This window comes from Puma concolor, chromosome D1 (genome assembly GCF_028749965.1).
Source record: "Puma concolor isolate L17-30 chromosome D1, mPumCon1.1.hap2, whole genome shotgun sequence".
NCBI classification, from domain to species: domain Eukaryota; kingdom Metazoa; phylum Chordata; class Mammalia; order Carnivora; family Felidae; genus Puma; species Puma concolor.
In genome coordinates this window covers 43,884,041-43,897,198 of record NC_141676.1, presented here as the reverse complement: position 1 = coordinate 43,897,198, position 13,158 = coordinate 43,884,041, and positions in this window count along the sequence as shown.

The following is a 13,158-nucleotide window of genomic DNA, read 5'->3' as shown; positions in this document are numbered from 1 at the left end:
CACACACACGAGTTCCTGAGTGCAGAGATTTCTATCTGTTTTATTCACTGACCTATTTCATTATCTAGAACTGTGTTGGGCACAGAATGGGTACTTGTGATGGACTGAATTGTGTCCTCCTCAAATTCATGTTAAGCCTTAACTCCCAATGAGATGGTATGTGGAGATGGGGCTTTTGAGAGGCAATTAGCTGTAGATGAGGTCATGAGGGTGGAGTCCCCATGATAGAATTAGTGCCCTTATAAGTAAAGACCAGAGAGGGCTCATGTGCTCTCTCTCTCTCTCTCCCCCTTTCTTCCATGTGTGGACATAGCAAAAAGGTAGCCATCTGAGAACCAAAAAGAGAGTCCTCATCATGAGCTGAATTATCCAGCACTTTTATCTTGGACTTTCCTGCCCCTAGAACTAGGAGAAATAATGCTTGTTACAGCAGCCTGAGCAGACTTAGACAGTACTTAAAAAGCCAATAAAATTGATGAATAAATAAATAAGTGCAATCAAAGGGACAGTTCAAACCAAATGCTGCTTTGATGTCAGCCTTTTCTCTTGATTTCTCTTGCAGCTTGTCAAAAACCAGCATTTGACCAATAATTCACATGCCTACACATATATAGTAAACCCTTCAGACTCATATAGACTTGAGTAAATTCTTCTATTCATTCAATACTTGTGTTTATTCAACAAATGTTTACTTCCTTCCCATCATAGACAAGCCCTCTAATCTGATGACTGATCTTATTCTGTCTCTGTTTTCTTTTTGTACATCATTGCTTCTGATCAGAGCTTTGATTTATGCTGCTATGACTTGGAAGGAACAAATGCAGCTTCTTTGTGGACAAGCAAGATGACAGCTCTTGGGTCCAAAAGCCAAGGAAGCCCAGGGTGGCCTGATGCCTGCAGATAACTAATTCCATTAGCTCCTTTCAAGGCACAGGTTAGGGGGAAACCTCCCACGAATTTACCAGCTTGTGAAATTGAAATTGAATTTGAAGGGTCTCTTGGGACAAAACCTACACAAACAAAAGAATACTTGGAGTGCAAATCTGTTCTTTTCCTTCCCTAAACTTCATGTGTTTTAACTGTACAATGGAGACAAGAGGTATCTACCCCATAGACTTGTTGCAAGGATTAAATGAGATCATCTATGGCATGTGCTTAGCCCAGTGTCTGGTTCATTATAAGGTCTGTTGCTGTTAGTTTTGATCAGAAAGAAGAAGCCAGAATGGCATCTGGAAGTATCTTGGTTCTATCAACTCAAGGCCCTGTCCACCTGCATCCTAGCGGTCCAGGAGGAACATTTGCAACACACAGTCTGGGCCTGGAAGACCCAGCCTTTGATAACTAACAGCATCAAAGCCTGCTAACTAACACACTGAGCCTGCGTGTGGGGCTTCTATGCATGAAACTCTGAGCCGTGTGAGATGATGAGCCCGTGTGCATCTGCCCCTCTGCCAATCTTCTGATCTCTGCTCATATGCACTTATTGACAATTCTATCCATATACCTCGCATTGCCCAATCCCTGAGCCAACCCTAACGATGACAGAAGGGACCAGCTTACAGTACTTGTAATGAGTCATGCCATCAGAGACCTGGTATTCTATTTTCCTAAGAGGAACCCTGGAATCTACTTTCCCACAACGCTATCCATTTATTTAAATCTTACGGGGCATATGTTGTAGAATGAGTTCCCATGGGAGTCGACTCTGAGACAGTCAAGCACACAGGATGTTTACTAAGGAGTGCCCTTGGGTTCAACACTTAGGGAAGAAAAGGAGAAAAAGTAGGAGAGGATGGAGGGAGAGGTCTAGCTGTGATGCAGGCCCAACCACAGGCTTGGCCATCCCCTTGGAAGATGTGGATATAGAATGGCCCTGCAGAGTTTTCTTGGGTGGGCCGAGAAGACTAGGCCTTTACACCCCTACACTGATCAGTCACTGAATGTGGCCTTGGTGAAGGGTGTTACTGTGGGCACAGGGGCCTCTGGGCTGAGGCAACAAGTTCTTCTCTGAAGGGTGACTTAGGAGGCATGTTACAGCATCCACACAGCATACTCTCTACCCAAATGGTCTTCAGCTTCACTTTTCCCTTCAGTGTATCATCTGCCCAAACCCACCTTCAACCTTAGCTTACTTGGCTATGGCCTAAAAACTGCCCAGTTCCTCCTGACCCCTCTCCTTGGGAAATAGGAGAGAATCAGTTGTGTCCAGCCTCCTTGGCTGGTGTCATGCTCTCAGGGGGATGATCACTCAGACCTGAATGCTGATACCTGTTGGAGTTTGGCCATAATTTACTGCTTAGAAAGTACAGGTCTGTTCACCAGCTGGGATCTCCTTGGACACTGACCCCAGCTTAATTTCTATATGTACGGATTATGCATTGGGTTGCCTTTCATGTCACCAAGCCCTTAACAGACACTGCCTCTTCTTACTCAGGATTTGAGACTTCTCTGCACCTCAGTTTTCGCACTTGCTCATAAGGATAATCTTACTTATGTCATAAAGCTTTGTATATACTCAGATAATGAATGCAGAGCACTGAGTCCACTGCTTTGCTGCAGTGCTCAATTATTGCTCAGAAAAATGTCCATTTTTCTTCCTTGAATTCCCCTCCACCAGCCCTGGCTGGGAGAGGTGACAGGAGTGAGGTCAAATGAGAAAGGAGGAAGAGGGTTACAGGTAGAAACAGCAAAGCATACCAAGACCTTAGATAGGAAAGAGATTGGTGGCAGCTTGTGGCAGGATGCAGCGTGTCATAAGCAAGAAGGAGAGTGGCACAAACTGACCAGTATAAACTGACTGGTCAGTATATACTTACCAGTATAAACATTCAAGGACTAGATCACACTAAGACCTTTAGGCCACTGCTTGGTTTTGATCCAAGTACAGGGAGAAGCCATTGGGGCGGGGGGAGGGGGTGTTTAGAACAGAGGAATGATGTGATCCAGTTCTCACTATAAGAACATCACTCTGGCTATTGGTGGAAATGTTTACAATTCAACCTTTCTTCCTGTAATATCAGCCCTTTGGGTGAAGGAAATTGGGTGTGTGATTATTTAGTTAGTTAGCTAGTGTATTAGTTTGCTAAGGCTGCTGTCTTACTCCTTTTGGACTCCTATACCAAAATAACCCACTGGGTGGCTTATAAAAAATGGAAATTTATTTCTCACAGTTCTGGAGGCCAGAGGTCCATGATCGAGGCTCCAGCTGATTCACTGGTGAAAGCCTGCTTCCTGGTGCATAGATAGGGCTGTCTTCTTGCTGTGTCCTCACATGGTGGAAGTGGGGAGGGAACTCTCTGGGGTCTCTTTTGTAATGGTGCGAATTGCACTCATGATGGCTCCATCCTTACAACCTACCTGTTTCCCAAAGGCCCCGATTCCTAATACCATCATAGTGAGGATTAGGTTTCAACGTATGAATTTTGGTGAGCATAAACATTCAGTTTATAGCAGCTGCCATAATAAAGTCCCACAGTGTGGGGGCTTCAACAACAGAAATTTATTTTCTCACAACACTGGAGACTAGAAGTTCAAGATCAAGGTGTCAGTAGGTTTCATTTCTTCTCAGGTTTCTCCTGTTGGCTTGTGGATGGTCACCCTCTCACTGTTTACTCAGCTCTCTTTTCTAAGGGTACCAGTCATACTGGATTAGGCCCTATCCTAACAACTCCATTGTAACTTAATTACCTCTTTAAAGGCCTTACCTTCAAATATAATCACATTCTGATGTCCAGGTAGGGGGGTAATAATCCATATTCTGTGTCCAGGACCAGGGATGGAATCTGTCACACCTGAATTGTTTTTCAGCAGGGGAGGACACAATTCAGCCCATGTTAGTTAGGTAGTTACTTAGCTAGTTAGTTTCGTTTCGTTCGTTAGTTAGCTAGTTAGCTGGTCCTTCTGCCATGTAGTAGACTGAATAGAGCTAAAATAAACTCATGTGTAATCCTTCCCATATCACATAGTGTGATGTTGGGTCCATGCCAGGAATTCACCATATAAATACATTGAGGTGTTTGGCTTCGTCATGTAAAAACCACAGAAAGGGAAGCTCTCATTATGGTCCATATACTTTGGTGCCGCGTACATAATGACTGTGTCATGGGACCAAGGACTGGTTTTCATCCATAGGGGTTCAGGCACCTGCAGAGCCTAAAGCTTGGCCCAAACTTACCAGGCAGGAAAGGCTCCTGCATCATCTCTGACCCAGAGTCTACAGTTGTTGCTTGGACACCAGCAAGGATAGAGTTCGTCACTCCATCAGCGGACAGCCCATTCCTTTCAGTTTTGGATGTGTGAAGAGCAGAGGTAGCAAACTCCTTTGCCCAGGATCCAGGGTGGGAAAGTATTTGAGTGATAGGATTGGGGTGGGGAACAGTTTAATTCTCTAAAGGGAGCAGCCATCACTCACCACCAGGTAATTTCCTCCTTGTTGGAACATAGGGGCCAGTGTTAGCAGATTTCCCAAATTTCCCACAGATCCCGGAAATCTAGATGCTAATGTAAAATCTCCCAAACTTTAAAATCTGACAGCTCCTTCAAACTAAACACACACACACACACAAACAAATAAACAAAAAGAATTTGCTGGCCTATAAAGAGTATCTGTAGCCCAGATACTGTCATGGGCCACCTTTTGGTGACCTCAGTTCAGGGCCACAACCAGACTATGTGATGGCTCTGTGCAAATCAGAAAAAGCACTGCTTCGAGGCAGAGACAATAAAGTAAGGCACAGGTCTCAATCCTCACTCATCACCTCGGTTAGAACCTTGTGCAGTACACAAACCGGCCCACTACCGCGGTCACAGGCCTCTCTTCTGACTTCTAGGCTGAACCCAATCACGCTGTAGTTCCCGTGCACTGGTTCTAATTCTGACCACTCATAAAACCCCAAGGTGCCACTGACTACTCCCCCCTTTTGATGACCAATCACACCTAAAATTACTCATCCAATGTTTGTCTTTCCAAGTAGATTAAAAGCTCCAAGAGGTCTGGAGGCCTCTTGTTCCCCAGTCTATCCTCAGTGATAAGCACAGAGTCTGGCACATGGAAGACATCCAGTAACTTTGGTAACAGAGGCGGGGCGGGGGGGCGGAGAGACCAAATCTGCTCTTGCTTTCAGATTTGGGTGACTGCCAGATGTGAAGGCAGTTAGTGAAGATCCTCATCTTCTCCACACCAAATGCTCAGTTCCTTCACCTGCTCCTCATAGGGCCTGGGATCTGGACCCCCCATCATCTTCGTTCGTTTCTTCAGGACTGGGTTTAGTTTCACCAGAAACCTTCTGAAAATGTGGTTTCAGCACTCCAGTCTGTGACACCAGCGACCAAAGGGGATAAGAACTCAGTTTTACTTTACCAATCACTTTACATCTGATACTTTATTCAGTCCACAAAACAGCCCTGATAGTAGGAATCAGAGGAAAGACGAGGGCTTCCAGAAGTTAAGTAACTGGTCTGACCAAAGTCACATTGTTTGTAGGCATGACACTGGGATTCAGACTTAAATTGTCCTGACTCCCCAAAGCCGTGCTCTTTCCACTATGCCAGGCCTCTCTGTTCCATTGAATTATATTTAACTGTCAAGTCAGGGACTGTCTTGGGTCCAAATATCTCAAGCATGAATGAGCTGGGATTTTCCAGGCTTGAAGGGTCAGAATTGGTGGTAGTTGGGTCCACAGAGAGCAACGTAGCAGGCCACTCCATCGCAGACCATGCATCAGCAGCACAAAGGGAATGATGTCTGGGGCCAGGACAGCTGAAAGGATGTTTATGGGACAAAAACCTGGCGGAGATTAAATCCTGCGCACCCACAACGCCCTTGATCCCAGACTGCTGTTTATGGGCCAGAGCAGTAAAAAGCCAAACAGAAACTTTGTTTTTTTCTTTTTCTTGGTAATTGCTTTGGGGATTTATCTTGGGACAAAGGAAAAAGGTTACTGACCTGGGACAACTGCCCACCGCCCCCTCCAAAAAAAGCAACATAACTCACAAGTCACAAATGGCAATGAGGGGAGGTGAAGTCCAAACCTCTCATCTTTCCATCCTAGCCTAGCTTCCAGCCTCTCGTCTTTGGCAGTTGTCAGTGACTCGAGGAAGTGTCTGAGTCAGGGGTGACTGCTGTCATTCCGTCTTGCTCTGGAGGGCATTTCAAGATGGCTGGGAAAGGAGAGTGAGGCCAGGATTACCCTTACAGTCCAGTCATCTTTGAACAAGGCCCCAACACCTCAGCTGGAAAAAAAAAATCAAAATCATATTTGCAGAGCCAGCAAACATATTTGCTGTTCTTTCCAATCTTATTTTTACCTTCAAAAAATTTTACAAAGAAGACAAGCACGTTGAAAAGAATTGGAGAAAAATTTTGCAGAAGCAAATTATAAAATGAACAAACTTCATCTCTAGTCACCCTTTCCCTCTTCTTTACCTACATGCCTGGCATTTCTATATGTTTCTTTTCCATTTTTTTCTTTTCTCTCTTCTGTATTGCAACCAGGTTGCAATCAGTGTTCATATAATGCTTGTTTAAGTCTACATATTTCCAATTAACATTAGATAATAAACTTAAAAAATTAGTCTCTATTATCACTGAGAGCTGCATAATATAGCTTAATTGTTCCTTGACTTCAGCATTTAAACTGCATTTTTATTAATGCTTTAGATTGCTATTATTAATATAATAGATTGCTAGTAAACTAATTATTGTTTAAATTTAGTCATTGTTCTTAAAAACCAAAGATATATGACCAATAAATAAATAAATAAATAAATAAAAGCCCACAATTTGTAGGAATGTGTAAATTACACAGAATACTGATTAAGGAAGAATTCGGTCCCAGACTCGTAGCATTCAAAGGGAATGTCAGAGTCATTTCATTCAAAATTCTAACTGGTGATGGTCTCCTTTGTGTTCATATAAACAAGTTCAGTCATGGGAAGCTCTCTCTTAAGAGAGGCAGCCAGTCCCAAGTAGAACAACTCTGATGTCTTTCTTTCTGTAACCTTCCCAGTGTAATAAGAAAATAAGACTCCTCCCCCTTCCATAGGTGGTAATCACTCGTTCCTTGTCCCAATTAAAGGAGCAATCCCAGAAGCCGATTAATTTGTATCTAATTGTTCCGTAAATATTTATCAGGGCTCCAATATGTCAAACCCTTTAACAGACACTGGAGATATAATAGAGAACACAACATGCAAGGCTCTGGGCTTCATGGAACTTTTATTACAGTGTAGACATGATCTGGAAAATGAAAGACATATAAATTGGGTACCTAAGGCAGACCCAAGGCACAGAGAAGGCAGCCCAGTGGAAGTACAAGTGAGGCAGAGACGAGAAGGCTGTTAGCCAATCACAAATTACGGACAGTGTTTCAGGCAGAAGAAAGAGTGTCTGCAGAAGCCTGTAACAGACACTAATCAGAGGTGCTAACCTAGAGAGGCAGGCAGCATGGGTCTTGCTCATGCACATAAGGAAATAGCTTTTTGTTGTTGATCCTCCTGCTGATTAGAAAAGCACAGAATATCCTCAGACTAAGGAGCCACAGAGATGATCTAGATCACTATTTCCCTGAGTGTGTGCTGAGCAGTATTAGCACCTTGGGTGATAAAGACCTATACTGGGGAAAAAAGACTTTTATGTTCAAAGACATTCTGCAAACACTGTTTACACAAAGAGACACAGGTATTTTTGTTGCAGGATTTTTGGAGCCATTCATGGGCACATCAGCATTGTCATTCTCTAAGGGGGACCTCACATGGGGTTTCCAAGCATATTTTGCCATGAAATCATTTTATGTGAATTATTTAGTAGGATTAAGTTTCCCTGGAAACTTCTTTGGGAAAAGGAGATAGACACCAATCCTGGATTTTTACAAATGAAGAAACCAAGACCTAGAAAGGGACAATAATTTCCTAAAAGCACACAGAGAAAGAGAACAGTAAGCAAGTTCTTCTGACTCTCAGATCATTGCACGCTCCAATGTAATTTAATGTCTTGCTGTCATTAAGCTAATGCCACCATATCCTACTTTTCCTTGTGTACTGGAACCTACAAGGTACCCATTACACAGTGTGGGTCTTATGATACAATGCCCACCATTGCCCTGAGAAGTTCTGGTTTGGCTGCAGAGAATTTTATAGATATCCTGACCTGGAGTTTCCCTTTGCCTGCCATGGGGACCTTTTCCTGAGGCTGCAGCTAGGCCCTACATCCCATCAGATCCTTCTTTGTTGGACCTGCTATTGTGATACGACTGGTGGCACATGGGCTTGGGATTTAGGAGACTACCAAGTAAAAAGAGACTTCAGCAGCCATCCAGTGTCCTTCCTCTCCAACAGAGGATCATATGTCTTCCATGCAAACATTTCCAGAAATGGTAGCTCACTACCTCAACCCATTATGGGTCTGGATGGTTTCCAGAAAGAGCAATCCTATAGACCCATTACAGAAGCCTAGTCAGAAACCAAGCATGGAGCTCCCTTTCACCCTGGGAGAAAATGGTTGTTGGGTAGAAATGTGCAGCCTCAAATGCCACTAACTTCTCTCTCCCCTGGTTGCACTGTGGAGAAGGTGACAAGGAGAAGCTGACCCTGGGAGCTCAGTATTGGCAGCCAGCAATCCTCATTTTTGACTTGAGGAACAAAGACTTTCAAGATGATTTCTGTGAAGAGAAGTAGCTATGGAGTTGGCTTGGATTGCTCTTAATTCTCTTAAGCAGAAAACCTATAAAGAGAAGCAGGAGGAAGAGAATTTTATTCTTTTTTTTCTCTTTTTAATGACAAGAAGAGACACACTGAAGAGGAAAGGGGGCTTTCTTGTGGGTGCTTGGTCTATTTGCCACAAGAGGAGGCTGGCTGAGTCCCAGCTCCCCAGAAAGGAACCTGTGAGAAAATGAGGCAGCGGGGGGAACAATAAAATGTAGAAAAGGGTGTGTGTCTTAAGAGGGAAAACCAGAGCCGCTAAAGGAACAGGGAACTTATGCAAACAAGATTTGTGTCTGATTGAAGCTTGGGGCCTCAGGACAAGGGAAAGGGAGGCTTGGTGAGAGAATCTGCCCTAAGGAAACCCAGGAGGCCTAAAGACAACATAACTGCACGCTGAGCCTTATTCTTAACCTACTCATCACACAGTGAGAGGCAGCAGGAGCCCCTGCGAGGGTAGGGACAAGAGGTTGGAGTGAGGCATGTCTGTCCATTTGTCTGTCTGTCAGCAGCTGCTGTGGCCAAGCCCGCCCTGGGCCCTAACCCTGCAGGCAGAGTTGTTTGCTTGCCTAGTGCCTGTGCATTGTCACCTCCCTGACTGCCGTCAGATCCTGTCCCAGAACAAAGTCACGTCCATAAATCAGCCCCCGCAGGCCCAGGAGAAAGCTCACAGCTTCTAGGCCTGGCCTTGCCCTGGCTGGTCTTGTCGCAGGCCCAGCTTGGTGAGACATTCTGAGCCGAGGAACTCCAACTGTCATCCAATGGATTCGTGGACTTGGAGAATGTTAGGGCTGAGAGGCACCTCTGTGATAACTGATTTTCTTGACCAACTAACAGATGAGGAAACTGCAGAATGGGCAGAGGAAGGGGTAGGCTCAGGCGCACGCGGTGGACAAGAGCGGAGCCAGGTGTTCTGTATCTCACATCAGCTGTCTTCCCTGGGCTTGTGACAGAACAGAACCAGTATAAACAAAGAGAGCTATACCACCTTCTCCTCAGGCACCCCCAGTCCACGCAAAGGCACATGTTGACATGCCCTCAACCAGAGCAAGGGGAGAAGGGCGTGACAACAGACTTGTCAAACCTACCCCAGGTGGCACTCAAAGCAGGATCACATAAAAAATGAGGTAGTTACCAACACCACTGTTGGATAGGTTTCTGGCTTCCAAATATACAATTTGCCTTAAGTATTCCTTTTATGGTGTGACCTTCTACCCTAGAACTGTCAGAAACTATCGTTTGTCCAGGATATTAAGCCCTGGTATCAGCCAATGTTCAGTAAAAAAAAAAAAAAAAAAAAAAAAAAAAAAAAAAAAAAAAAGATTGAGCTTCTATGACATTATGAGAATAAAAAGATTAAGATTAACACGGGACCCACACAAATGTAAGAAGAGTTTGGAGAAGTGAGAAGGCTACCATCCAAGGATCAGATAAACACTTACCAGAATGAAGCCTGATGAACTGAAACAGACGAGTTCTCCAACCACTGCAAACATGGAGAGTTAGGAAGAGGTCTGGACGCCTGCCATCTGACCACCACAACCTCCTGTGAAGAACAACTGCTTCATTTTCACCTTCCAAATCCCATGCATCTTCTCATGGGCAGACTAACCCAAAATTCTACAGGGAAGCAGATTCATCCTCAGAAGTGCGTGGTGGCAGCACTATGAAGAAGACAACCACCAATCTGACACAGTCATGTTCTGCATTTAAAAGGCATTTATAGTGGCACCTGGGTGGCTCAGTAGGTTGAGCATCTGATTTCGGCTCAGGTCACGATCTCATGGTCCATGAGTTCAAGTCCCAGATTGGGCTCTGAGCTGACAGTTTGTAGCCTGGAGCCTGCTTTGGATTCTGTGTCTCCCTTTCTCTCTGCCCCACCCGCTCTCACTCTCTTGCTCTCTCTCAAAAATAAATAAATAAAACTTAAAAAAAAAGGCATTTACAGTTCAGTCCCTCCAGTCTGATACCCCTTCCTAGATAGACAGGGACACAGAAGCATGGTGTCCCATGCCAGCCATTATGTGTGCACAGCTGAGATTATCACAAGTATCATATGGGGCCATCACTGCAGTATCCAGGTCAACAGTTAGGTCATGAAATACTAATGGAACAAAATGAGATAAAAGGAGCCAAGATGGGCCCAGCTGCTGGGACCACGGGATACTGAGTGGGTGGTGATTATAACAAGTGGAGGTGATGTGGAGCCAGAGGCCTGAAACAGATTCTCTAGGCAGCATTTCAGATATTCACCAGGTTTCCTTAGATCACTTGTTCTCAACAGTGGCTGCATGTCAGAGTCACCAGGGGAGCTTTTACAACATACCAATGTCCATGCCCCAAGCACATGATGAGTCTTGACAAAGTACAAGAAAATGCTACTGGCTGAGAGTGGGAGTGGAGGTAGGGGAGAAGCTGACTTGGAGAATTACAGATTGAGGAAGATTGGGACTTTTAAAGAAGATGCTAGATGAAATCAACCAAAGGTGAGGTTAAGACCATGAATTTGTAGAGTACCAAAGTTTATGGTTATTTGCTTCTTCTCCAGCATCAATCAGCTCTATACACATATAGAAGATGAATAAGTAGAATATGAAGGAAATTAGAGCTGAGGTTTGTTCAGGCAGATATGGCAGAAAAACAAAAGGGCAAGGGAACTGAGGATGCCTTTGAGAAAGTAATTGCAATGATCAGCCGTGGGATCCCTGATGGATCGGGAAGTGGGGGAGAGAATGGCAGGACCAAGTGACAGTCTGTGCAGGTGTAGTGAGAAGCAGGGGATAAGATTGCTGGAAGGAATTAGTAGTTATGGTCAAATTCGGAAGCAGGAGAGGGACTTTTCTGAGGGAACAGTCCCATGTGATAAGATGTGGACCTGAAAAGGAATCGAGGAGGCTCAGAAAGTATGAAGCTATACTGTTTGATAGATGACTTATGTAGATATTAAAATCTCCTGATATTGTGGAATGGAAAGATTGTGATCAACTCTCTAAATCTTCAGTAGGAGAGGGGAAGGGCCTGGAAGACAGTATGTGACAACTGTAGGTGGGGGACATGAGCCTTAGAGTGGATGCTTTTAGATAATTTGGCCTCATTCAACAAATAGCCACCAGGCACATGAGTAGACTGTGGAGTTAACTGACCTTGTCCATCACTCAGAAGTCAATGCCTGACATTGTATTTGGAACAAAATCAGCTACATTTATAAACCCTTATGTGCCAGACCCTGTGTTGGGGGCTTAGGAAGGTATAAAGATGAATCAGTCATGGAGTAAAGAACATCCTCTTATTCCTGGAATATATTTTCTTTGATGACCATTTCTGTGCTGTTTAACATTTACTTTACTCATTTATATCAGGCTGTTTTGCCAACATCATCATCTTATTTCTTGTTATATCTTGAAGCATCACTTTGGCAGGGAGGGAGGGAAGGAACATTATCATGTGATTCTCCAGGTTGGGATTTGTAGTGGAGAGAAGTTGCCATTTCATACCTTCTTTACTGTCTTAAAGAGGGATAACAAAAAATCAGGAACCTAAGCCTTCAAGAGAACACTTGTTCCATATGAGTCATCAGCCTCTAGAATGTGCAACTTAAATAATGGTAAAATTGGCTCTTCTTCCTTTCTTTCTTCTTCTTCTTTTTTTTTTTTTAAAGTAAACTCTACCCTCAATGTGGGGCTTGAACTCATGACCCAGAGATCAAGAGTCTCATGCTCTATTGACTGAGCCACCCAGGTGCCCCTGGTTCTTCTTTCTTAATTTAGCTAAAGACAATATACACAACACTTCAAAGTGAGGTGAGAAGCCACGGAGCAGGATTTTCAAAAGGTATGTAAAAGCCAGGTTGTATCACTCTTAACTTCCACCCACAACAAAAGCGGAAATTAGTTGAGTTGGAGTTTAGAAGGAGATTTTGTAGAGAAAGCTATGCATTTTGAACCTCGCGTCCTGAAGGGAGAGAACTGGAAGGGACTTCTAGCTTTACCTCAAGTTAAAAGAGAAGAACTTCAAAGACATGACTAGCAAACCTTAATATAAATCTTCTGGGTGGAGGATCGGGAGACTTTAGTGGTGTAGCCATGTCTAATAAGTCTATAGGGGCAGACTTTATGGCCAGGCAGCTGCTTGCATGGAGGAACAAATGACAGAGAGCTACATTTGGGATACCTCTTCAGATTTGGAGAGGAAAAGAAAGCCGGCCCACGCTTGGGGTCGTGTGAGAGAGAGCCTGCATGGGGCCACCTGAGGTCTTACCTAAGAGGACCTGAATAGATGAGAGGAACTTGGCAGAAACAAAGTTGGGGCACCACCACGTGCAAGGAGGCTGCAAAAGGAATAAGCAACTAGCTGGGAGGAGGCATCATCATCGCAAGTGCTGAAGATGAAGACCTCCAGCAATGAGGATTCTGGAAAACCCAGATGTGTGCCCTCACTCAACAGGACCACTCATGGCAGAAC